General features: G+C 52.8%; 1 protein-coding gene and 1 pseudogene across 3 annotated transcripts in view; one reads left to right on the top strand and one right to left on the bottom strand.

Moving 5' to 3' along the window:
- MAD1L1 (mitotic arrest deficient 1 like 1) overlaps positions 1–23,515 on the top strand; it is a 319,048-nt gene that overhangs the window by 142,311 nt on the left and 153,222 nt on the right. The gene's annotated exons all lie outside the window — the stretch shown is intronic.
- On the bottom strand, positions 8,529–8,620 carry LOC116625592 (annotated as a pseudogene).

Raw genomic sequence — 23,515 nt, 5'->3', positions numbered from 1 at the left:
TGAACTCTGTCGCTTTGTGCCTGGGGCCTCTGCCTCAGGACACCCGGCCTCTGAGCCCTCAGCCCTCTCCTGGGCGGGATGTGCGTGTGCGGTTCCCCAGCGCCGGGCAGGACCCATCCGTGCGCTGGGGAAGGATTTGTGATCCTGAGCTGGTACTCCCGTATGCTCTCCGTCAGTTCTGCTCCGCCGGGACACGTGTGTCCCTCAGAATCGCCCTGCCGCAGAGAATCACGCGATACTGTGCTAGGTGACACGTGAAGGACAAGGGAATCCAGCGAAGGGCGGCGCGGCGGTACCCGCAAGTGCGGAAGCTCGCACAGCGCCCGCCCTGGGGCCGAGCCCAGGTCGGCAGCGGCGTGCGCGTTCCTCTGCCGGGGCGATGTTGCCATCCGTTGGCGTCCCCCAGGCCGGCCGCTCGGGCTGCTGCTTCGGTGTGCGGTAGGTGGGGCCGCTTGTCCGTGCCCCCCGTGCGCCCCGTGCCCCCCATGCGGGGCCTCGTGCTGTGTGCTCCAGGTTTGCGGGGGTGCGCGGGTATCTGTGTGGTAGTAAGCGAACGTCGGGCACTTGGTGTGGGACCCGAACGAACAGTGGTGACTGCTGACACCCGTCACACTAACGTACTTCCGTGAACAGAGCTGTTTTGAAAACGCTCTGAGCTCGGGTTGGCAGAATCCCATTTTATGGGTGAGGAGTCTGGGGCTGGGGGAGGCTGAGTGCGCCCAGGGCAGACGTAGGAGACCGTCCTGCCCGTGTGTCCCTGTCCCTGCCTCCTCGTGTCAGTGCCCGGGCACGTGTGTGTCTGTGACTGTGACCTGTGGGTGTGAGCGTCCACGGAGGGCCTGCCTGCGTGCGCACGTATGCGTGTGAGTGAGCATGTGTGTTTTCAGTCTGGAAGGCGGCTGTTGGATGTAGTTGGCTACTTTTCCCAGGAGGCCCGTGAGAAGACGAGGACCAGCCCTGCTGTCGTGATAGATATTAAGTAGCAATAAAGTGGGGTCTGTGTTTACAGACCCAGAGTGCACTCAGACTGGAAGGTATTAAACATCATCCATCATCAAATGCAGGGAGAGTGGTTCAGAGTCAATAATCTTTTGGTTAACTTCACCCATAAAGCTCCAAACTGCCCCTAATAAACCTCCGAGGAGGAGGGAGGGAGTTCTTGCAGACCGCAGCGCTCCCAGCACTGCCCCGGAGTCAGGCCCACGGCGTGCCACATCTCTGGGCTGGCCGCATCGCTCCGAGGTGAGCGGGTGTCCCCTCTGGCCTCATGCAGTGGCTGCGGGCCAGGACAGGCATCTCCCGGGCCCTTCCCAGAAGCCCGTTTGCTTGCTTCTGCCGTAGGTCATTCCCAGCTTGCAGCGTGTCTGGAGCACAGGGGGAACGTGGCGTCACGTTTGCCGGCCGTGCCTGGGGCTGGGGGCGGCGTGCTGGCTGCAGGCTGTCTGCCCAGGAGGGCGGTCTCGGTAAGGGGAAGCTGACGGTGCCCTTGGGTCTGCCGTGGATCCCGGACCCTCTCGCTGGCGGCCCCCTCCTTAATCAATCTGTGCATCTCCTGTGCACGTGCAGGATGGGTGCGTGTGAGGGTCACGTTCGCACGTGTGACCATGTGGTGTGCCCGGTACCTGGCTTCGTCCCCCGGTCTAGCATGGACTTCGTGAGGGAGCAGCCGTGGGCTCCACCAGGCGCTCTCTCTCTGGCCTGGGGTTCAGGGCTGGCTCCCAGGCCGAGGGTCAGTCGCTCCCCCTTGCCTGACCGGGTGCAGTGAGTAGACCTGAGGGGAGCCAGAGGCTAGTGTGGGGCCGGGGCGTGAGCAGGGCTGTGTGTCCTGTCTGCCGTGCCGCAGTCCTCACGAGGGGACGTCAGCCCCGGAGGGTGTTCGCGAAGTTTGTACAGAGCCTTCCAGGTACAGGGCCTGGTTTCTGGCAGAATGTGAGAGAATTTGAACAGTTCCTGAATTTGCGCCTTCTAAAGTGCTGATTTTCTCTAGAAGTTTCAAGTAAGTTTTACTGTGTTTTTTTTTTTTAAAGATTTTATTTGTTTATTTGACAGAGACACAGCGAGAGAGGGAACACAAGCAGGGGGAGTGGGAGAGGGAGAAGCAGGCTTCCCACTGAGCAGGGAGCCCGATGCGGGGCTCGATCCCAGGACCCTGGGACCATGACCTGAGCCGAAGGCAGACAACTGAGCCACCCAGGTGCCCCTAGTTTTACTGTGTTTAAGGGCTTTTTTCCTGTCCCCCTCAAGCCTCCGACCAGGGAGCAGGGTGGTGCCCTCAAAGAGTAGCCGGTGTGACCGGTGCCCCGAGGAGGAGAGGACAGGATCTCCTGCTGGTCCTGCGCTTGCAGAGTCCAGTCTGGGGTGGCCGAGGCTGGCCAGCCCTCTGCTAGCGGCGCAGTGGGAGACAAGCTCTCTGGCCCAGGTAGCCTTGTGGTTCCGGTCAGCTGGTGAACACCCGCGAGAAGCTGCGTCATCGCAGAGTGCTGTCTTCGAGAGGGGTGGCCCCACTCTGAAGGCGTCGGCGGGTGGGCAAGGGGGGATTTCAGCACAACCCTGCCTGCCAGTGGACCGCCCACCTCCAAGGGCCCTGGGCGTGTTCAGAGACGCGGATTCTCTGGCTGGGGGCTGTGTGTCGCTGGGAAGCGGCTCCAGCCCTGAGCCCGCCCGTCGCCAGCTGTCCCTGCAGCTTCTTCCTGTGATGCAGGACCCACCCACCCCGTGTGGTCGGGGAGCTCGTGCACGTGGTCCGGGTGGGCTGCATGCTACAGGCAGCACTCTTCTAGGGGCTGTTCTGGCCTCCTTTGGGCCACCAGGAGAGTAGTGTGGACTTTATTCCTACTGTGTGCATCGTGTGCTCCCCAGAGCTGAGTGCTCGGCCACACACACTGGCCTGAAGACCTGTGTGTGCGCCTCTGTGTGGCCAAGGACGGCGCCCTTGGGGCGACACATCTGCTCCCACTTTGCTCTCCCCTCCCCTTCCTTTGAGGGATTCGGGTAGCCTTTTCCCTTGCTCTGGGACCTGCAATTCCCAGTCAGGGATGTCCTCTTTTCCGGGGCTTGCTTGGGGCTCTCCATTAAGCTTTTACAAAGGGCTTTATCCCCAGCTTTATGAAGGTCTCTAAATAAGTTAGATCCATTGGTTAGCCTTTGCCAGTGATTTTTATTAACCTCCGCTTAAAGAAACATTGCTGGTTACAGAAGCGTGATTTATTCCTGTATAAGCCAGCCTCGTTTAGCCACCTGTAAGCCCCCGGGAGGAACGGCGCCGCGTAAATGCGAAGTGCTGGGCGGTAATGAGAAGCATATATAAGGAGAGGGCTTGGTGGCTGGAGGGGCTGTGGATCTGTCTTTCGAAGGGACTTTCGCGTGAAGTAAGTGGGGAGAGGAGCCGGGAGAGCTGTCTCCTGCCCCCGGGTGGAGCGCTGGGCCCCGCCATGCCTCCTGCTGTGCTCATCCCTCGGCCACCCCTGCAGACGCCAGAGCCGCGTCCCGGGACTGGGTTCCAGGCGTGGAGAGCAGTGCAGACTGCAGGGCTTAGGTCAGGGGGTTGGCGACCTTCCCCGTCACCACTGGCTCCTGGTGGCTCTGCCCTGGAGGCCACGGTGCTGCGGGGCAGGCTCAGAGGCCCGGCCTCAGGTTCTGTGCGGCTTGGGCCGCGGGACCTCCCACCTGAGCTGCTGCTGCTTCTGTGGGATGTAGGGGTGCGGGGCACGGACCCGACATGGTGCCGCTCCTTCCCTTAACTTCCCTCCTCTGTGTCAGGGACATGGAGGTGACCCGCGTGCCTTTGACACGGGAGGAGATGCTCGTCGGCCTCCTTCCCTGCTGTGCTTGTCACGCAAGCAGGTGGCTTCCGTGCACACACCACCTTCTCTTCCTGGCAGAACCCGGCGAGGTTGAGCGGAAGTGGGCACCACGCAGGCCGTGGGGCACCAAGGACGGCGGTGGCTGGGTCACAGGGACAAATGGCCCACGGCAGCCCCAGTCTCTAGGCTGCTCGCCTGGCTGCCTCCGCCCCTAGACCGTATTTGTAAATCCTTGCGGGTAAAATCCAGATCGCACACCAGTCTCTTTGGGGCCCGGTGCTTGCGCTTTTAAGGAACTGTTTCCGGGCATATGGCTTCTCCCTGGTGCCCCGTGGCCAGACCTGCAGCCCTGGCGTGGTGGCGTGACCCCCCAGAGTGTGTACATTTAAGTCCAGCTCAGCGGTCCTGCGGCCCGTGCCCTGGCCATGGTCTCACTGGGCCCACGGCTCTCTGCCGCCCGGGGAACCCGATGGTCGTGGCGCCTCTGCGTCCGGGCTCGGCAGCTGCCTCCTCAGACCCGTGCGGGCCTCTGCACATTGCTGGCCCTGAGCCTTCGCTCCGGCTCGAGTCCTCTCGGGCCTGCCCCCAGGTGTGCTTTCGGCTCAGCCCGTGGCATCTGTCCGCTTTGGGCCCCTGGTCGTCCTGTGTACTTCCGCATGTCACTGTGCTCCCGCCGCCCGCTGCCAGACCGTGGTCAGCGGTGACCCAGGGTCCCGTGTAATCGCAGAGCCACATGCTGCCAGCCCGGCCGGACCCGGTCACTTCACAGCCCCAAAGCCACTGCCACCTCCCTGTTGCCTGCAGAAGGACGAGTGTGGGGCTGTCCAGTGGCGGGTCCTCCGGGGCCCGTTGGCTCTCAGCTCCCACAGCCGTGGACACAGCACTGTCTCTGTGTGGGCGGGCTGGGTGTGGGCGCGGCAGATGGCCTGGCCCGCGGCCTGGGACGGTGCTCACTCCTCAGCTTGGGACCTCCCCGCACACAGTGGTGGGAGAGGGCTCAGGGCCCAGAACCCTGCCACTGGGCCGGCGTGGCTCAGTGGAGCAGCTCAGATTCCAGGGGACAGCGGCTCGGCCTTTTGTGGCCACATACCCAAGTGTCCCTTCTGCAGACCGGTCCTTCCAGACACCCCCAGTGCTGGCCTGGCAGGACCCCTCCAGGCCGGGGAGGGCCTCCTCCTGTCAGAGCAGATTGCTTTGAGGCGTTTCAGAGGATTCAAGTTAATTAAAGAGCTCTTCCTTGCTTTCATTTCCTTGTATCTGCCAGCTATTTACATGCTAATGCAGGCCCTGCCGCCCAGAATGAGGGGAGGTGTCAGCTCCAGGCGCCTCATCACGCAGGAAAACAGTGGGAAATGAGATGAGCACTCGTTTATATATTTATATTGTGTCCCTATGGGTAGTGAGAGGTGTGCGGATTCAAATACATTTGAAAGTCAGTGGCATAGTCTTTTTTTTTTTTTAGTATTTCCTGAAGTGTCTACAAGGCTGACTTGAATTTTCTCCATTAAGGCCACATCTTACGCCGCATAATTGAATGCATTATGCATGGTAATCTCTTTGCATAAGCAATTTTATAAAGAAAGAGGATGCAGAAAGTGGGGACCAAACTTTTCAAGTGCAGCGCTGTTCTTGCCGGCAGCCTGGCTTCCTTGGCGAGGGGCTTTCCGCCCAGAGGGTCAGCTGCTGGCCGTGTCCTCTGGCTCTTGGTATCGCTCTCCAGAAGAAGGAACCGCGCGGGGCTAAATGTGTGTGGGGCTAGATGAGGGAATGCGGCTGCCGTCGCGGGGTGTGCTTGGGCCGCAGTGGTCCAGAGGCCCCGGGTTTGTGCCTGTGGACGGGGCCTGCGTGTCTTTGTCTTTCTCCGTAATAGCACCTTTTACAGGGGCGTGGTTCTCCCCGACCTTTGTGCGTGTGCCTCGCTAGGACAGAGCTGGGTGGACGGGCACCAGAGTGAGTCTCCCCTCTGGCTTCCCCGCTCCTTGGCGGCCTTGGGGGTCGGTGGCATCTTCGCAGCAGGGAAGTAATACCATTCTGATGGAGTCCTGCCTTCCTCAGGCGGAGGGGGTTAGTGAGTGGTCTGTCGCTGACTTAGATGTCCTCACAGCCCTTCCTCGTCTGGTTTAATTCACACATTGGGAATATCGCCTCTGAGGCCAGAGCAGTGCTAGACACCTGCTGGCTCCTAAAGTGAGCTTCTGAGGGCAGCATGAGCCGCGGTGCCCGGCCCCTAGGCCTGCTGAACGCCTTCAAAGAGCAGCCGACATTGCCGTGTCTAGGAGGGTGGAGAAGGCGCATGTTCTTCTCCTTCTGCTGAGGACAGGTAACGACCCTGGCCATTATGTGTAAAACAAACATAAAAGACACAGAGAGGTGGTGGCTGGGGCCTCGGGACCAGGGCACACCGTGTGCTGAGCCTCCTGGGCTCTGCTCTTCCCTCTCGTCCCACAGCTGGAGCCCGTGAGGCCGGATGCGTTAGACCGCACTTGGCGGTGCAGGAACCCAAACAGGCGCGTAGTGGCTGAGCCCAGCCGTGGGACTCGGGGGACAGTGGGAGGCGTCCCTGAACCTGGAGACAGAGCGGTGGGAAGCACCCAGTGCGAGCGGCACCGAGCAGTGCGTCTGGGGGAACACGGCAGAGCCTGCGGGGCCCTGGGGTCTGAACAGAAGCTCACACTCGCACGGACGCCCCTGCACGCCCAGGAGAGGGGAAGCGGGGCTCACGGTCCTCCCAGGGATGACGGGGAGCTTCTGGTGGCTCGTTCTTCTCCTTACGTGTGACACGTCTGTTCAGGTTTTTCATTTCTTCTTGAGTCAGTTTTGGTAGTTTGTGTCTGTGGGAATTCGTCCATTTCACTAGGTTGTTTGAGTTTTGGCATCTCGTCGTTGATAGTATTCTTTTATAATTTTTTTTATTTCTGTAAGGTCAGTGATACTGTCTCTGTCATTTCCAATTTCAGTTATCCAATCTTTTCTATTTTTTCCTGGGTTGGCCTAGCTGAAGGTTTATCGATTTTATTGATCTTTTTAGAGCGTCATTTTTTGGCTCAGCTGATTTCTCTATTGTTTTCTGCACTCTTTTTTGTTTATTTCTGCGCTCATCTTTATTAATAATTTCCTTTGGCTTGTTTTGGATCAGCTGATATTTGAGGAAGATGCAGAAGCAGTTTGGTGAAAGAAAGATGGTCTTTTCAGCAGGTCACGCTGGAGCGCTCAGGCACCCATAAGCAAAAAAGCAAACCGCACACTTTATACAAAAAGTAACCACAAAAATAAACGTAGAATGTAAAAGTACAGAAGTTTTATTAAAAAAAAGAGAAAGAAAATCTTCAGGGTCTAGGCAAAGAGTTCTTCAACTGGGCCATCAAAAACACGATCCATAAAAGGAAAAGTGATAAATTGGACGTTGTAACAACTGAACACTCTGCCCTGTGAGAGACCCTGGTCTGAGCTGCAGAGATGCGTGCAGACGGAGAGCGTGTTTGCAAGCCGTGTGTCCGACAAAGACTGTTAGCTGGACTCTATAAAGAACCCGAACACTCAACAGCAGAGAAAATCTAATAAGAAAACTGGCACGTGCAGATGGCAGATGAGCACAGGAAGAGATGCTCAGCATCATTAGCCAGCAGGGAAATGCAAGTAAAACCACAGTGAGGGATCACTGCACACCTCAGAATGGTTAAAATAAAAAATGGTGACAACACAAAGTGCTAGCAAGGATGCGGAGAAACAGGATCCTAACCATCCTGGTGGGAATGTAAACTGCCCCAGCCCTCTGGGTTATAACGTCTCCGTTTGTTAAAAGCTGAACTGCAGTGACCAGATGGCCCAGCAGTTGCACCCTGGGCATTTATCCTGCAGAAACAGAACGTATGTGCGGGACTGCTCCTCGCAGCTTTATGGGGGATAGTCCAGAGTGGAGAGATCGCCAGCGTCCTCCAGTGGTGGACGGTTGCACATGGTGGTTGCACATGGCGGCAGAGCTGTTGGTCTGGGGTCGGTTGGCCCTGCTGGCGTTCTCCCTCCAGCTCCGCCAAGCTACCGTGACTCCTCCTCTCCTACTCTGTCCCGGCGCATGTCCACCCTCGGAGGCTGCCGTGGGTTGTGGTCTTTCCCCTCCCAGGGCTCTGACTCCTTGTGGTGTGGCCACAGTCAATGTCGAGGGTGAATCGGGGAACTGTCCCCTTAGCTCACTGGCTCCAGGCTCATGTGTCTGGAGGTGCCGGGAACCCCTAACCCCTTTAAACCTAGAGCACCTCTGGTCTTTCTCGATTGTAATACTGTACATTGTGGAGCATTTGGAAACTGCTAAAAAGTATAAAGAAGACATTTCATTGAAATCATGTTTATATGTTTTCTTCATATCTTCCTTCCTCCCTCCTTCTCCCTTTATCCTTCCATCCATCCTTCCATCCATGCATCCATTTATCCATCCGTCATCCACCCATCTACCCGTCTGTCCATCTGTCTGTCAGTCCATCCATGTGTCCACCCACCCACCCTTCTATCCGTCTATCCATCTATCCATGCATCCATGCATCTATCCACTCATCCATCCGTCCCATCTGTCCATTCATCCACCCGTCCACCCGTCCATCCCATCCATCCATGACTGGCTAATGACAAAGGGCCAGGTGCTGTGGGATCAGCTGTGGTCTTGTAGCTATTCCAGGTATTAGGAAAATTGGCAAGAACAGAACAGACAAGACCTGTTTGTGTCCTGTGTTTGTCACTTAACATTTATTGTGACAGATGCTTGGGTCATTAAACAGTTTTTGAAAATAACAAACTATAGAAATGATCCCTGAAAGTATGGTTTTAACAGTTTTTGGAAAATAAAACCCTCAGTGGCTGTATAATGTTCCTTTGTATGGATATATCAGAATTAAACTCTTTATTGGAAATTTAGATTGTTTTTAATTTTTCATTAGTTTTGCTGGCGGGAGCGGCATCCTTGGATGCAGCTCTTGGCCATATCTCTGACTCATTTCTTAAGATGTGTATCAGAGCCCGGGATTCCTGGTGACAGGGTAGAAGCACCGTTAGGACACTCGGTCGGTGTTGCTGGCTCAGTGCATGTCCCCCCGGCAGGCGAGCCCCGTTGGCACTATCATCCGCAGCTCATTTCATATTGCTTTGGGTGAGAAATGGATCTTACTGGATTTATGTGGCACTTGCCCAAGTTCAGTCCACTGCCGTCTTAGACGGCACTGTTTTCCAGAGGAGGGAGGAGGTTTCCGGGGATTCAGTAGCTTGCTAGAAGCATGGCCAGGAAGTGGGAGAGCCGGGTTTGCAGCTCGAGTCCAGTCCCTCTGCAGAGGGAGGGCAGCTGAGAAGCAGGGAAGGTTAAGCAAATTAAGGGTCTTGGAAGTCAGATTTGTGCAGTAGTCGTCCTACGGCTGCTTCCTCGTGCTCTGCAGACTCAGTTGGCCTCGAGACGTCCGCGCCCTGCGCAACGTTCACGGCTGTTTGAGGCCTTCGCTGCTGGGGGGGCCCGTGCCCGGTGGCACAGAGCATAGGCGGGGGGGGCCTTACTCGGACCCCGTCGTGGTCACCCCGCAAGCACCCGGGAGGCGAGCTGCCCCCCTGCTGGGCTGTGACTCCGCCGTGCGGGCCACCCTCCTGCTTGTCCCGCTGCCTGTCTTCAGCGAGGGGGGAGCAGGGGGCGCCGGCAGGGGCTGCTGCGGCCTGGTGTGCAGGGCGACCGCCAGCCAGGGGCTTCTCTGAGCAGCCACCTTGGCTTCGATTCTCCCGCTCGCCTCCGGCTCGGTGAGTGCCTGGGGCTCGTGTCCCGCAGTCCCGCAGAGCGCCGCTGCTTTCCTCGCTGAGGGAAGCGGGAGTCCGTTTTCCTCCTCCAGGCAGGGCTCCTCTGTTCGTCAAGCCTCAGCCGAGTTGGGGTGCCAGCAGCTTTGTCCCTGAGCCCTCCAGCCCTGCCGCCCTGTTCGCTGTCCGGTGGGCCTGGAGGGGCAGTCGCTCACGGGGCCTCGACACAGCCGTCCCCTCGGGAAGCAGCACCGCGTTGTGCCTGCCGGGCCAGTGGAAGGAAAGGCCTGAGGCTGGGAGCCGGCTCGGCTTTGGGAGCACCTGGAACAGGGAGTACTCAGTGTGGGGATGGAGCCTCTCATTTGGCTCTGCTCCAGGCCCATGGCCAGAAGTCATCACGTGTGATTCAGAAAGTCAGGGGCCAGAGCGCCCTGCAGGGCCTGACCACTCCCTCCATCCCAGGTCCCAGTGGGGGCCGGCGGGACCCTGGAAGGGAGCCCGTGACTGCAGCATGGGCAGAGGGGACACGGGCAGAGGACACAGGCAGGGGGACACGAGCACAGGGGACATGGGCAGAGGGGACACAGGCAGAGGACACGGGCGGGGGGCACGGGCAGAGGGGACATGGGCAGAGGGGGAGCAAGGGCCGAGAAGGGACACGGGCAGAGGGGACACGGGCAGAGGACACGGGCAGGGGGGCGGCACGGGCAGAGGGGACACGGGCAGAGGGGGGCACGGGCAGAGAGGGGGCACGGGCGGGGGGGGCATGGGCCGAGGGGGCACAGCTGCAGCTCCCTCCTTCCCCCAGAGGCTGGGAGGGGCCTGGAGACTCGAGGGCGGAGGGAGTGGCTTCCCAGCCCTCCTAGCCTGTGAACCTCACTCAGAGCTGCTGCAGGGGCATCGAGGCAGGTGGCCCCTGCTCTCTTGACCCCAAGAGTCACGAACTGGGGGAGCAGGCACCGATTGAGCCCTTCTACCGAGTACTGTGAGTCGTTCAGCAGTTACATTTTTAACATTTTTTCTTTGCTGAGTATTGTCTTGGGTGTTGAAAATTCAGCTTGAAAGACAAAGAATGTCTCACCTACCCCGTGGAGCTCCCCGTGCAGTCAGGGAAGCAGGGAGAGGCCTGACCTAAATAGGAAGTTGTCATGATGGCCAGATGGTGGGCCACAGAGTGTGTTGAAGGTCCCCTCACCCCCAGCAGGGCCCCTGTCCTGGGATATCCCCCCGCCCCACAGCGGGTCCCCATCCTCGGACCACCCTCCCCCACCCGAGCGGGCCCCCGTCCTGAGACATCCACTGGAGTGGGTCCTCCGTTCTGGGACACCCCCTCCCTCCCCCTTCCCCCCGAGTGGGCCCCAGTCCAGTGGTTCATTGGGAATAACCAGGTTTGTATTCTGCTGTTTAATGGGGGAAGACATTCCAAGAAGGTGGGTTAAGAGTAATAATCAATAAGAGCTGAAATTTAAAAATTGATACTATGGGTTCTACATAAATGAGCTTACTTGGTCCTAAACATAAGCCGATGAAGGGAGATTTCTTGTCTTTCACGGTTGACAGAACTGAGGATCTGGCAGAGTCACTCACGCCTGCCCTGGTGCCACATGGGGTCTGGGGTCCAGGGTCTGCATAGATGGGGGTGGCGTGAAGAGCTGAAAGCAGGCCTTTTTGTCCGTTGCTCTGTCCCGTGGGCCCCAGTGGTCGGTAGCGGGTGATGTTTATGGAACGAGTGAAGGTGGTGGATCTGGGTGTGAGCTGTCTGGCGTCCTGGGCCCTGTGGAGGCGTCAGCAAGCGGGTGCCGAGACCCTGAGGTGCGTGAGGCCATGCGGCTGAGCTGAGGGAGCAGTGGACAGGGCACGCCTGCGGGCCCAGGTGTGGGGGCACACCCACACGCACAAGTGGTGTGACAAGGTAGAAGGTGGGGCTTGGAAAGTCCTCTGAGCCTGTTCGCTGTCCTTCTGGAGAGGCGCCTTACGCACCCCACCCTCCATGCTGCCCCCGCTCCTGGGGTGGCACCGCGGGCTCCTACCTGGGAGCCTGCCCACCCCCACCTGCCCCACGGTTTCTCCTTCTGCTTTTTGCTTTTTTGGCATTCACCTCCAACTCCCTCCTGGGCTGGGGTCTGGGAGGGCAGGGCTTCCAGCAGAGCTGGTCTAACCCCAGATGGTGCCCGTGCACTGGGCACGAACTTCCTCCCTCCCCTTCCCTCCCCTTCCCTCCCCTTCCCTCCCCTTCCCTGCCCTGCCCTCTTTCTTTCTTTTAAGATTTTATTTACTTGAGAGAGACAGAGATAGTGAGAGAGAGCACAAGCTGGGAGGAAAGGAGGAAGCAGGCTCTTTACTGAGCAGGGAGCCCGATGTGGGGCTCGATCCCAGGACCCTGGGATCATGACCTGAGCCGAAGGCAGACGCTTAAACCGACTGAGCCACCCAGGCGCCCCTGGAGATGAACTTTCAGTTGAGGACACAGAGCAGCATGGCCTCCCTTGGTTTTTTTGGGGATGCTTCCCAGTGATTGGTCATCGTGCTCGGAGCCCTAGTCATCTGGATTTCTGTCTGGTCTGCAGAGCAGTGCTCCGAAGGAGGGTCTGGCAGAGGGGCCCCTCCCTGAGCTCTGCGGTCAGCTCCCTGGGGAGGGCCCGGTGGAGGGATGAAGCCCGTCCAGTGCCTGACCTTCTCATTTGAGGAAGGACTTTCACAATTAGAGCTATTTGGGTCATGTCCTGTGTCCTGGAGACCTGGGGTTTGGGTGCTTTAGCGAGTGGTGAAGACCTTAGGGTCACTGTTGCCCGTGATCTTCTTGCGCTCTGTGATCCCAGGGACTTGGGCCAGGAGCTGTTGTGGAGCCTTGGTTTATAAAATGCGTCTCTCTTCTGGTGTCCACGCGGCCTTCAGCATGACAGCCGAGCCTCAGGCTCCTGCTTCCTGCAGACCTGGGTTCCGATCTCAGCTCGGTCACAGCATCTGAGGACCCTGAGCAAGTTAGGGAGCCCAGTAAGCCAGTTTCCTCATCTGAGAGGATGAGCCCCTGCCTCCCATGGTGGTTCTGAAGGTGGAGCGATCGACTGTTTCCTCCATTCGCACTTGGGTTGAGTGAATATTTACTGCATGCCTGTTAGGTTCTGGGCGTTGTGCCGGGCGCTGGGTACCCCGCAGTGAGGGGAGGGCCCGGTGAGCCGTGGCGTGGAGATCGCCTCGCTGGGCACCTCGCCCGCAGTGAGTCCACCCGGGCTCCGCTGCCTCTGCCGGTACCTTCCGGTGAAGAAAGCCTGGCCCATCTGACTCAGCTTCTGCTTTGCAGTTGGGGGGCCAGGCTCGGAGAGGGAGGGGCTGCTGTGACTGTCATCAGGCTGTGCCTCCGTCACCCAGCTCTCGCTCCTCTCCGTCCTGTCCGGTAAATGGTGCTTGACCCAGAGCCAGGCCACGGCAGCTCGCGCTCTCCCCGTGTGGCCCGCACACCTGCGGCGTGGACGCCTGGCTCCCTGCTCGCATCGCCGCTGGTGGGGAGAGCCTGCCGGTTCGGGGCCGGTGCCGCGGACACATCCTACACCCGCCATAAATGAAATGGAATTTGTAATAGAGAGTGTGAAATCCCGGTAAGATTGCTTTGGGAAATCTCAGTTGATTCCTGCTCCTTCCCACAAGAGGTGTTGTAGAGCTTTTCATCGGGAGGTTGAAATTGCAAGAGCACGGCCGGCTGGTGAGGACACGAGCAGCAGGTCCTCCCTTCCCCACCTGGCCACAGGCGCTGCTGGCTGAGGACGAGCTGGGGAGGGTTGTTGTCTGTGCTGGGGGCCGGCTCCTGGCCTCCTGCTGCCGTTGGGGGGACGCCCGATGCTGCTGGTGGACCCGCCCCCCTGTGTCAGGCCTGCTCTGAGCCGCTCGAGACTGTGAGGACTGAAGGCAGCAGAGAGAAGGCGATAGGACCCAGAGGCGGGAATGGGGTGTCGTCAGGTGTTTGCCGGTCAGCCCCAGGGGGTACTGTGGTGGCTGTGGACACGGGAGGCTCCGAGGCCCCCAGAGAGCCCCTAGGAGCAGGGCCCAGGGCCTGAGTGCTCCTCTGTGTTGAGACAGGGACAGTGGCGCGTGGGACCGTGGGCCGGCTCCTCCAGCTGATGGACCAGGGCGACACTGGTGCGTTTGGAAGCATCTCACCAAGCCCAGACGAAATTTCTGCCGCTTCTACGAGCCTTCCGCTGCCTGTTGTGGAAGCCTGGCCGCGCCCAGCGCCTGCCCGAGCCGGCTGCGGAGCCCCGTGCCCACCAGGATCGCGCGGGCCTCGCTGGGGGAGGCGCATCTGCTCCCTCGGCTCCCCCAGTATCCCTGGGAGAACTTGGGGAAAAGCGCTGTCTGCGAGACCCCAGGCTGACTTCTCGGGAGCACAGCCTGGGCCTCCTGGCAGGGCTTGCTGCCTCCCCTGCGCTGGCGTCCGGTCCTGGGGGGCCTGGCTCCCGATCCGTGGACGTCTGACTCCTTCATGCTTCACCTGTCCCTACCCGTCGCTCCACTGTCATCCAAGCTCTGGGCCAGCCCTCTCGAGTCTTCACCCTCTGCACTCCTTGCTCAGAAGCCCCCGGACGCCCCCTTTCCAGACCGTGCGGTGTGATGTTCAAACTCCCTGGGGCAGCCCCACGGCGCCACCCCCCCGGCTCCGCTAGATGGTGCCCCACGGTGGACCCTGCCCGTGGGTTCCCCACCGGCCTGGATGCTACCCCTCCTGTCTCATGCGGGCCCCTCCTGGGCTCTGGAGCCGAGCATCGAGGGTCGGCGGCCACAGGGAGTTGGCCTTTGGTCTCAATGTTTCTTTCTGATGAGGGGTTTGTCAGTGTGACTGTACGGCCATAGCCATGCTTCTAAAACTGCAGAATCTTTTTGTTCAACATGTATTTTTTTCAGCTTTGCACTGGCCTGCAGCACACATACGTCAAGTGCTGTCCTAAGAGGACAAGCCAGTGAGTTAGAGCAAAGCTGGTCCATTCGTGCTGGGCTCCCAGGTGGGACTGGCACCGTCACCGGCGCCCTGGAAGCCCCCCTTTCCCGCCCCGCCCCGCCCCGCAAGGTGATGCTTTTCTAACACCGCGCACCTGCCGTCCCTGTTTTTAACTTTTATATAAGTGGAATCCTACAACGCATATCTTTTGTATTTGCTTTCTCTTGCTCAAAATCAGGTTTCTGTGGGCAGTTCATTTCTGTTCTATGAGTGGACCACATTATGCTTTTTCATGCATGTGTTCCTGTATGATTTTGAGTTTCTTTATTTCTGGGCGAGTGTGAACAACGTTGGTGTGAACGTTCTCTTGTGTTTTGGTGCACCTAGATCTGCTGCTGTCTGAGCACCCAGGAGCGCCCTGCACTGTGGGCACGTGACGTGGGCCACGGGAGGGGTCCACCTCTGCGCATGTGACAGTGTGCACGCCTGCTGGCAGCCAACAAGCACTGCTCTTGCTCCGGAGCCTGCCCTCACCTGAGGGTGTCGTTCATTTAGGCAGGTGCATTCCAGGGTGGGTGGCGGGGCGGCCTTGTGTCTCCAGTTGGCATTTCCCAGAGTGTGGACAGGGCGGACACCTCTTCATGTGCTTCCTGGCGTGTGGAGGCCACTCGGGTGAGGCGCCCGGCACATCCACGGCCTAGTTTTCTCTCCTCTGCTGTTGTCTTTATGATCAGTAAGAATTGTTCCTGTTTTCTGCACACTGGCCTTTAGTCAGGTGTTTGCACTGCAGATGCCTTCTGCCCGTAAGATCTAAACTGTAATGCAATCTAATTTATCCTGTGAACATTCCTTGTTGGTTATCATTTCCCACATCCTCTTTAGGAAACCCTCACCTGCCCCATGGTCACTGATGTATGTGTCAGTATTTTCCTCTTTATTGGGGGTCTTTCCTCCCTTAAGACTCAGAGCACGAAGCTTGACTGTGCCGTGGCGAGCTCCCCCTCACCCACCCCCCACAACGATGTCTAGTCAGCTCAATGCCATTTATTGACACGCTTCCTCTCTCACCATCCCGCCGGGCTGCTTATGTGGTAAAGCCAGGGTCCCCCTCTGCACTGGTCCGTTTCTCTGTCTTTTTGCCCAGACCACTCTGCCTTCGTCACGGGGACTCTGCTCAGCCCTGATACCTGATAGAGCCAGCCCTCCCTCCCTGACCGCCTTGGCTGGTGGTGACCCTTTACATTTTCATGTGGAGTTGAGAAGCCGGCCTGTCCGTTTCACCAGTAAACCCGCTGAGATCTCTGTTGGGAGTGTAATGATTAAGCACCATCTTGGTAAGTGTGCTTCTGATCCATGAACATGGTATACACTTCTGTGCTTTTTTTTTTTTTTTTTTAGGTCATCTTTTTTTCCCCTGTCAGTGTTTTATAGGGCTTTCTAGGTAGACATCTCATAGATTTGTTTTTTTTGTGTTTTTGTTTTTATGTGGCATTATAAATAGCATCTTTTCTCAAGTTTATTTTTCTAACAATTTTTTGCTACTACATAGAAATATAATTAAACTTTGATTATTGATTTTGATCCAGCAACATTCTAAATTAATTTTAATAAGTTATTTGTGGATTCCATTGGATTTTCTGGGTTCACAATGTGTCACCTACTCATAATAACTTTTAATTCTTTGTACCTTTATGGCTGTTCTTGCCTTCTTCTGCTGCTCAGGATCTCCAGCACTGTTCTGAACAGAAGTGCTTTGGTAGCTGGTGCGTCAGAAGGAAAATATTCACACTTCCCTATTGCAGACCATGTTCTCTTCCAGTCCTCGTTTGCTAAGAGGGCTTTTGTTTATTGTCTTCACCATGAATAGATGTTGAATTTTAATCACATGCTTTTTCTGCATGTACTGAGATGATCATATGATTTTTCTTTACTCCGTTAATGTGGAAAATCAAATTAATTGATTTTCAAATGTTAAACCAAACTTGCATTTCAGAAATAAGCAAACTTGTGTATGGTTTTCCTTCCTAAGTAATGTCTAGTTTGATTTGCTGATAAGTTGGATAGGGATTTTGCCTCTGTCTTTATAAGAAATTCTGGCAATTTTCATTTCTCCTAATGTCCTTATCAGCTTTTGATGTCATGGTTTTTCCGGCATTATAAAATGAGTCTAGGGATTCTTTTTTTCTCTTCTCTGTAATAGCTTGTATGAGATCAGGGCATTTCTTCCTTAAGGGTTAGATAGATTTCACCAGTGAAGGCATCTGGGCCTGTGGAGTTTTCATGTTGGGAAGATTTTAAATTGGGGCTTTGATTTCTTTTAGTAACTTCAAAGTCAGTCAGATTTTCTTTATGGACGATCATTCGTCTTCATGATCTGTGGTTGTGTCTTTTTTTTCAATCTGGTTGTTTGGTTTTGTGTGTGCTCTCTCTCTTGAACTGTCTCATGAAGAGTTTATCGGTTTTGCTAGTCACTTGATTGAACCGATTTCTAGCATTCTTGATTCTGTACCATAAGTATTCTGCTTCATTAATTTCTATTTTTATACTTTTTCCTTTTTAATTTGTTCTAACTTTTGAGCTATTTGATGATTGCATACTGTAGTTCTGATACATTGTATTTTTCATATCATTCATTTCAAAATATTTATCAATTTTAATTGTGATTTTTATTTTGACTACCAGGTTTTTTTAGAAATAAATTTAACTTCCAACATTTTGTGATCACCGAATTATTTATTTATAGCTTAGTTTCATTGTGTTCAAAGACCATACTCTGGGACGTGTTGTATGAACCCTAGGGAGCCGGTGTTTGTAAATGGCCCATGCACACTTCAAAATCATGTGTGGTCTGCATTGTTGGATGCGGTGTCTTATAAATATCTGCATGTCAGTTGTTAATCATACTGTTTGGATTTTCCATGTCCTCAGCGATGTTTCTCCCATTTTCTCCAATCCTGAGAGACCTCTCTTGGAATTTCCCAGCTTCACTCTAAGTTTGCCTATTTCTCCTTTTAATTTTGTCAATTATGGCAGTATATCTTTATTAGGCCCATATGGACTGAAAATAATTATCTTCCTGGTCCATCTAGCCTTTCATTATCATGAAATAGGCTTTATAGGTTCTTCTGATCTTGAATCTCCTTTGTGTGATACTAATACAGATGTATCAGTTTCCTTGTTATATCGCCTTTGTGCCTTTTACTTTCTCAAGTTTTATTTTGATAATTTCTTCATTATTTTATTATGATGTCACTCCTACACAGATTAGAGATAGATTTTGTGTTTTTATTCAGTCTGAAAATCTTTGTTTTTTTAGTTGAAATATTTAATTTAGTTGCAATTAATGATAAATTTGCTTTTATTTTTTTAAACATTTATGTATTTATTTTAGAGAGAGTGCACGTGGACAAGTGAGTGGGGGGGCTGGGGGAGGGGCCGAGGGGGAGAGAGAATCCCAAGCCGACTCCCCACTGGGTGAGGAACCCAGGCCTTGGTCTCCCAACCCTGAAATCACAACCTGAGCCAAAATCAAAAGTCGGAGGCTCAACCGACTGAGCCACCCAGGTGCGCTGATAAATTTGCTTTTAGATTAACCATCTCACTACTTGCCTTTTGCTTGTGTTCTTTTTTGTTTGTTTTTAATACTTTTTGTAGACTAAACCATTTCCCCCTCATTATCTTGTAGTTATGTACGCTTTAATGCAATTTTTTAGTGCCTATTATTGTGATTATAACAGACTGTCAGAGTCTCATAAAAATAAATACTTCTCTTTCTTCTAGATGATTCAAGGGACCTTAAAACACGGCATCTATTGACCTTTTGCTCCACTATTACTGTTGAGTACTTTATACACAGTTTTGTAGCTGAAAAGATATCATTATATTTTTTTAAAAAATTTAATTCCAGTGTAGTACACATACAGTGTTATATTAGTCTCAGATGTTCAATAGAGTGAGTCATCACTTCCATACAACACCCCGGGTTCATCACAAGTTCACTCCTTAGTCCCACCACCTGTTTCCCCCCTCCCCAGCCCCTCCCCTCTGCTGACCGTCAGTGTGTTCTCTGTAGTTCTCTATAGTTGAGAGTCTGCTTTTTTGTTTGTCTCTTTTTTCCTTTGCTCATTTATTTCTTAAATTCCACATACGAGTGAAATCATATATTTGTCTTTCTCTGACTTATTTCCCTTAGCATTGTACTCTCTCGCTCCATCCATGTCATTGCAAATGGCATGATTTTGTCCTTTTCGTGGCTGAGTAATATTCCACAGTGTGGAATACACACACACACACACACACACACACACACACACCCACAGCTTCTTTTTCCATGTATCAGTCAGTGGACACTCGGGCTGCTCTCATAGTTTGGCTATTGTACATAATGCTGCAATAAACAGGGGTGCATGTATCTTTTCTAATTCGTGTTTTCATATTTTTTTGGTAAATACCTAGTAGTGCAATTTCTAGATCATAGGATAGTTCTATTTTTAACTTTCTGAGGAACCTCTGTTTCCAGAGTGGCTGCACCAGTTTGCATTCCCAGCAACAGTGCATGGGGCTTCCTTTTTCTCTGCATCCTCGATGACACCTGTTGTTGCTTGTGTTGTTGATTTTAGCCATTCTGACAGGTGTGAGGTGGTACCTCATCATTTTGATTTGCATTTCCCTGATGCCAAGTGATGATGAGCATCTTTCCGTGTGTATATTGGCCATCTGGTTGTCTTCCTTGAAGAATGTCTATTCATGTCTTCTGCCCCTTTTTTAACTGGATTATTTGTTTTTTTGGGTGTTGAGTTTTATCAGTTCTTTATATTTTGGATACTAACCCTTTATCAGAGATGTGATTTGCAAATATCTTCTCCCATTCAGTAGGTTACCTTTTAGTTGTGTTGACTGTTTTCCTTGGCCGTGCAGAAGCTTGCTTTCTATTTTGATGTAGTCCCAATAGTTTATTTTTGCTTTTGTTTCCCTTGACTCAGGAGATGTATCTAGTAAGAAGTTGCTACAGCCGATGTCAAAGAAGTCACTGCCGCCGTTCTCTTCTAGGATTTTAATAGTTTCAGGTCTCACATTTAGGTCCTTAATCCATTTTGAGTGTATTTTTGTGAATGCTGTAAGAAAGTGGTCTGGTTTCATTGTTTCGCATGTGGCTGTCCAGTTAGTTACTGTTGTTTTTGTGTGTTCATTTATGTGTGTGTGTGTGTGTGTGTGTGTGTGTGTGTGTGTATATATATAATTGTCATCCTTTTTATTCCTCTTCATTACCACCTGCATCTCTAGGCAACCACCTGGGATCATTTTTCTTCTGCTTGCAGAATGCCCTTTGGTGTGGATCCGATGCTGAGGAAATATTTCAGTTTTTCCCAGTGTGAAAATGTATTCATTACGCTTTGACTTCTGAAGAACATTTTTGCTGAGTAGAATTCTCAGTTGGCTGCCTTGCAGTGTTCCCGTTGAGGCTGGACTTGTGCTATCTTTTGACTCCCACCGAGTGAGGACAGGGGCAGACCACCTCCGTGCTGGGGTCAGTCTCTCGCCCACTGTCTCCTCTACAGCTCTTTGCGGGGTTTTTTGTTTTTTGTTTTTGTTTTGAGAAGGGATGTAAATAATCTCCTATATCTAGAATTATAATTTAATTAATAAACTTGCTTTGGGAACAGTTTTGGTTTACAGAAGAATGGAGGAGATGGTCTAGAGCCCCCCATATTATTTCCCGCACCCCACAGTTTGACCTAACACGTCCCGCCTTGTCCGTGGGCACGTCCATCACGACGAGTGCACCAGTACGAGCGCGTCATTGCTGACTAAGGTCCATGGTTTAAGGTCTGCTCTTGTGTGGGTCTGTGGGTTTTGACAAATACATGTCATGTGTACTGTTACAGTACCATACGCAAACATGTATGTATGACTGCTTCTGTTTTCTGTAAAAGATTTTAGGGAATTGGTACAATTTCCTGCTTAAATAGTTGGTGGAATTCCCCAGTGAAAGCACCTGAGTCTGGTGCCTTGTTTTTAAGAAGGTTATTATTAATTCAACTTCTTTCAGTAGATATAAGCTGACTCAGATTTTCTCTTTCTCTTCCTGCAAATTGTGATAGTTTGTGCCTTTCAAGGAATTGGTCCATTTCATATAAGTTATCAAGTTTCTGGGCATGGATCTGTTCATAATACTCCTATTGTTTTTCATGTCCCCACAATTAGTAGTGATGACCCTTCTATCACATCTGATATTAGTGTTTTCTGTCTTCTCTCTGTTGTTTAATCTTGGTCAGCCTGCTAGACATTCATCAATGTCATTGATCTTTTCAAAAAACCAGCTTTTGGTTTTGTTCATTTTTCTCAATTGATTTCCTGTTTCCAATTTCATTGATTTCTGTTCTCATTTTTATTACTTCTTTTCTTTTGCTTGCTTTAGGCTTACATTGTTCTTCTTTCTTCAGTTTTCTAAGATGGGGGCTTGGATGGTTGATCTGATCTCTTTCCTACAATATGCATCCAGTGCTGCGTGTTCCTCGAAGCCCTGCTGCATGTTGTGTTATTTCATTCAATTAAAAATACTGTTGTTTCTCTGAAGAGTTCTGTGACCCACGTGTTTTTTAGAAGTGTTGTTTAATCTCTAAGTTTGGGATTTTCCAGCTATATTTCTGTTACTGACTTCCATTTTAATTCTGGAGTGCTCTGAAAGCTTACTCAGTATGATTTCTGTCCTTTTAAGTGTGTTCAGGTGTGTTTTATGGCCCAGAATGTGGTCTGTGTTGGGGAGTGTTCTGTGGGAGCCGGAGAAGAATGTGTGTCCTGCTGTTGGCGGATGAAGTGTTTTATCAACGTCAATTAGATCCAGTTGATTGATGGTGCTGTTTGGTACAACTACATCCTTACTGATTTTCTGCCTGCTGGATCTGTCAATTACTGATGGAGGGTGTGGAAGTCTCCACTAGGAGATGGGTCTGTTGCTCCTTACAGCTTTGTCAGTTTTTCCTCACGTATTTTGACCCTCGCTTGGGAGGTGCATATGTGTTTAGGATTGGTATGTCTTCTTGGGAATATTGACCCCTTTATCATTAAGTCATACCCCTCGTACCTCTGACAGAGGGAGATAAGAGGTCTGCTTTGCCTGAGATTAATAAAGCTACTCCGTCTGCTTCGTTGTCTCTTGATTGAGGTTAGCACGATGTCTCTTTCTCCACCCCTTAACTTCTACATTTCTTGGTATTTGTATTTGTAAAGTAGGCTTTTTATAGACACGTAATTGGATCTTTTTTTTTTACTCCGTGTTGATGGTATCTTTCAATTGGCGTGTTTTGATCAATCACAATGATACCAATCTTGTTTGGCATCGGTGATGTTTGTTAGCATTTTCTGTGTGGACACTTGTTCTTTGGCTCTTGTTCACTCTTCCCTATTGATCTGCCTTGGTTGGTTTCAGTGAGCATTTTATAGGACTCCGTTTCCTTCTTTTTCTGTATTAACTCACGAATTATACTCCTTCAGTAGCGCGTCCTCACGATCGCCCTAGAGTGTGTGGTTGTACCCTAGTCCGCGTCCACTTTGAAGTAGTGCTGTCCCTCTTCACAGATCGTGCAGGTGCCTGTCCCCAGGCCCTCCCTCTGTCCCTTATGACCGCACTGCCACTCAGCCCCCTACCCCCCGAGGCATGGCGGCCCCGTCCCTGTGAGTGTTACCTTTAGCTCAGTGTGGACTGAGGAAGTGACAGACTGCACTTGGCTGTCACTTGCCCCCTCCCTGAATCTCACGCTTTCTTTCTGTAGATCTGACTTCTGACCACTATGCCTTGTGGTATCTCTTCTGGGCACGTGTACTCCCACAGATCCCGCGTGGTGTTTTCGTCTGAGGATGTCTGTATTTCCCCTTCACTTCTGAAGGCTACTTTCACCTGATGCAGAGCCCCGGGCTGGCGGGTTTTTCTCTCGGCGCTTAGGCGGTTCTCCCTTTTGCTCTCACATGCTGTCTCACTTCCCTGGGACTTCCCGAGGTTTGAGCAGGAGATGCCAGGGTGTAGATTCTTTGGTATTAATCTTGCTTTTGAGGTTCTCTGAGCTCCCTGGATCTGGGGTTTGGAAAATCTCACCCGATAGCCAAGTCTTTGCTCTGCTCCTGGTGTCTCGGTGCGGCTCCTACTGCCCTTTATTCTGAGATGCTCTGCTGTTCTCTTTATTTCTGTCTCTGCACTTCAGTCGGGACGTTTCTATCGCCACATCGCTGTGTCTTTGTTTCTTCTGCCTCTTTTAATGCCCCCGTACCTGTGTTGTTTTATTCTTTTTCTTATTTTTGTGTTGATTGGCTGGCTCAGTAGTTTTCAGTTTTCAGGGTTGCTAATACACTAAAGTTACAGACTTCCTGCTGGATTCTTTTTTCTTACATCGTTTTTCTCTCTTTTATATTTTTCTCTGTTTCTCCTCTTTTAAAGGTTCCCGTGCATATTTAATGTAGTGGGTGCTTAATGATATCTTTATCCCTTCTGGAACAATTTAAGGCCCCAGGCCTCCCTTAAATGCTTTTATTATATTTCATATTAGTTCTTTTTTCCCTGAATTTCTGTTTCTAATTTGTGCATCGGTGGATGGTACCTCCACATCACAGAGTTGAGAAGTTATGAGCAGGTGCACAGTGAGAAGCACACCTCTACCTGCCCTGTCCTGCTCATCCCCCTGGAGGCAGCGGGGGTCTGGCTGAGCTTCCGGAGAGAGTGTGCGCACAGGTGTGCGTGGGTGCGTGCATCTCCTTCCCACCTGCTCCGTCGCGTCTCGTAGCTGTTCAGGTATCTAGTACCTGTCGCCGCGCATTCCTTGTCGGTGGGCCAGGAGCTGCGTTCGTCCCCCCTGTCCCGCCCCGTGAGTCAGGCACCTTGTGATCTCACACAGTCACGGTTGCCTGCGTTGGGACGTGGTCGAGTCCGTCGCTCGTTTTCCTTTCCTGTTTCTCAGTTTTGCTTCTGTGATCCCTTGCCTTAGTCCTGGAATACGTCCTGTGTGCCCTCCTCTGGGGAAGTTTTTGCTGG

Source organism: Phoca vitulina, unplaced genomic scaffold (genome assembly GCF_004348235.1).
Source record: "Phoca vitulina isolate PV1807 unplaced genomic scaffold, GSC_HSeal_1.0 scaffold79, whole genome shotgun sequence".
Taxonomy (NCBI): Eukaryota; Metazoa; Chordata; class Mammalia; order Carnivora; family Phocidae; genus Phoca; species Phoca vitulina.
The sequence above is the reverse complement of the archived record's forward strand: the minus strand, read 5'-3'. Positions and strand labels throughout refer to the sequence as shown.